The sequence below is a fragment of the Penaeus chinensis genome, chromosome 4, assembly GCF_019202785.1.
Source record: "Penaeus chinensis breed Huanghai No. 1 chromosome 4, ASM1920278v2, whole genome shotgun sequence".
NCBI lineage: Eukaryota > Metazoa > Arthropoda > Malacostraca > Decapoda > Penaeidae > Penaeus > Penaeus chinensis.
Window position 1 is genome coordinate 37,157,194 of NC_061822.1, and position 2,500 is coordinate 37,159,693.

At 43.1% G+C, this 2,500-nt stretch overlaps 1 protein-coding gene across 5 annotated transcripts in view; it reads right to left on the reverse strand.

Annotated features, from left to right (window-relative positions):
- The window catches only part of LOC125047300 (transmembrane protein 245-like), a 31,340-nt gene that overhangs the window by 27,793 nt on the left and 1,047 nt on the right, over positions 1–2,500 (reverse strand). The window lies entirely within an intron of this gene.

The window sequence follows — 2,500 nt, forward strand, 5'->3', positions numbered from 1 at the left end:
CAATGAAAGCTCCCTCAACTCACTAACAATTATTGACATATCACCATGTCAGGTGTGGTTGAGTGTGCTCTAATTTGAGCACACTAAATTGTTTACTTGTTTGGCCTTGGCTGTAGACTGAAGGCAAAGTCAATCAAAGGTAGGCTTCATGTCTTTTTTAGCTTCATTACCTATACAAATATTTACATTGCAACAAATGGTTAATGGTTACAAACCAAAATAAATGTGCTGGACATCAAAGGTTATATAGCACTATGGAAAGGTGTAATAGTGAAAAGGGTGAAGAGGGGGGTTAGTTGATGATTATTTGTGCTACATTTAGAAATTGTATAGCAGTTCAGATCAAAGTTGTCAATGGAAAAAGTGTGGGATTCTGTAAGGATGTCTGGAGGGTTAGGGAAGAATTAGCAAAAGGAGAAAGGGGTTTTAAAGGCGATTAGATTACAGTTTCAGGAAAAATGTCAGGAGGGACAGAATCCAGCAAGGGGGTTGATGTGACAAAGGGCAACATGTGTATCCAGAGAGAAGCGGAAGGGATAATGGGAAAGGAAGGGAGGATGATGGAGCTGAAGTAGGGGGGAATGGGATGCGTTGGGAGGGAGTGGGAGGAAGGGGTAGGAGGATGGATGTCGGAAGTTACTTTCAGCATAGCAGGAATGGGAGGTTGGGGGATGGATGAAGTGTAGGATCATAATTAGATAGTTTTGAATGTCTCTGAGAATTTCTGGAGTTGGTTGGGGAGGTCTGAGAAACAAAGTTTTTTTTTTATGAGAGGGAGAAGAGGGGACAGACATTTGAGAGGTGGATGGAGAGGCTGATTTAAGTGAGGACACAGTAAGTAAGTCTTGTGTGATAGTTGTGTGAGGAAGAGGGGTAGTTACCAGGGAAGTAGAAATTGGAGTATCTAGAATAGTGGTGTCTGGATTTAGAATGGCAAAAGAATCTGACTGGGAGAGGGAGAGGGTTGAAGAAATGGAGAAGAAAGTAAAAGAAAAACCAAACAATTGGCACATGTGGTAATTGTGCAAAGCAATTTGATTGATTGACCAGGTTGGGCACACAGAGAGAATTGGGCTGTCTAGTGGTAGTTTTTGGCAAGGTGACCTAGATGCCAACAATTCTGACACTGACATGGGGAGATTGATATGGTCAGGGAGGGAATCTCCACCAATATAAACATTAAGTGGGAGGTCAAGTCTACATAAAGTAATCTTGGCAATATTGGTGGAGGAATTACAGAGGCCTCTTAGGGAAGTTTTGTAGCACTGTACTGATCATGCATCCTAGTCCATGAGGTAGGCAAGGTCTTCTCCACAATCTGACTAATCCTTGTTGTAGACAGGGCAGTTTGTCAGGGAGATGGAGACAGTTCTAGTACAAGTATTACGGGAGGGATGAGGCTGGGCAGGAATAGGTTTGCCAGTAAAGTCAGTTAGGATAATGCTTTAGCTTGGGATTCAGATGTGACAATGCGGGAGTGATTGGGGTGGCTGTTGAAGGAAACTTTGTCTATTTGTTTTTGGAGGCACTGCTGGAAGAGGAGAGAGTTGTCAGAGTGAGGGGCTATAGAGGGGATCACAAAAAATCAATCCCATTTGGCTGGGCTAAATGGAGTATTCAAAAGGTTTGCAGAAGTTGAGGCAGTAGAAGGGCAGGGACATGTGGAAGAGGGAGTAATGTTTAGAGAGGTAGTACTGTGGAGAGATGGACAATAAAGCTGTAGAGTAGTAATAAGGGAGGAGGGATTAGTAGATTAAGAAAGCTGTAGGGGTGGAGGAGGTAAAGTAGAGAATGGTTTGAGAGGAGGAATGTTTTCTCGAGGTTGAGTAATGACCTGGGTAAATGAACTGGACTTGACTTCAGGGTTAATTGGTGTTGTGGATGGGGTCGTTTTAGCAGTGTTTATAGTCATGGTCAAAGTAGAGCTTGGAGTCAAGGTATTGGAAGAATTTAAATCTGTGGGGCTAGTTGCCCTTAGTAAGGGTGCAAAATCTTCATTAATGGCCATAGTAAGCCTGGAGTGTATTGGGGAGAGAAACAGTCCTCCCCTTGAGTGGTAAGGGCTAGACAACTAAGCAGGAAAATACCATACCAATGGTTCCCCTGAGCTGTTCATGACTGGAACAAAGTCTTTAATCCTTTCAACACAGCTCTCACACCTTAGGAAGATGATAGCAGAACGGATTGGAGAAAAAAAGAAACAGAAAGGGGCAGAAGAAAAGACTCAATCTCCTATGTCACCCCACGTCAACAACAGACATGAAACTGGAGGGTATGTTATAACCCAGAGCACAGAGAGTAGGTTAACTTTATATTTCCTGCACTTATAATTCACTCCTTGACAAGCTAGCTGTGTGTGCTGCCAGACACATGGTTTCGTATGGCACTGGGAGATCCTGCTGTACTTGGGTTAAATCATAAGCAAAGGCAGTTTTATGTGGCTTGCTGTTGGAGCCTTTCAGAAGTTTAACTATTCCAGGCTGCTGCATCATGAAGATAT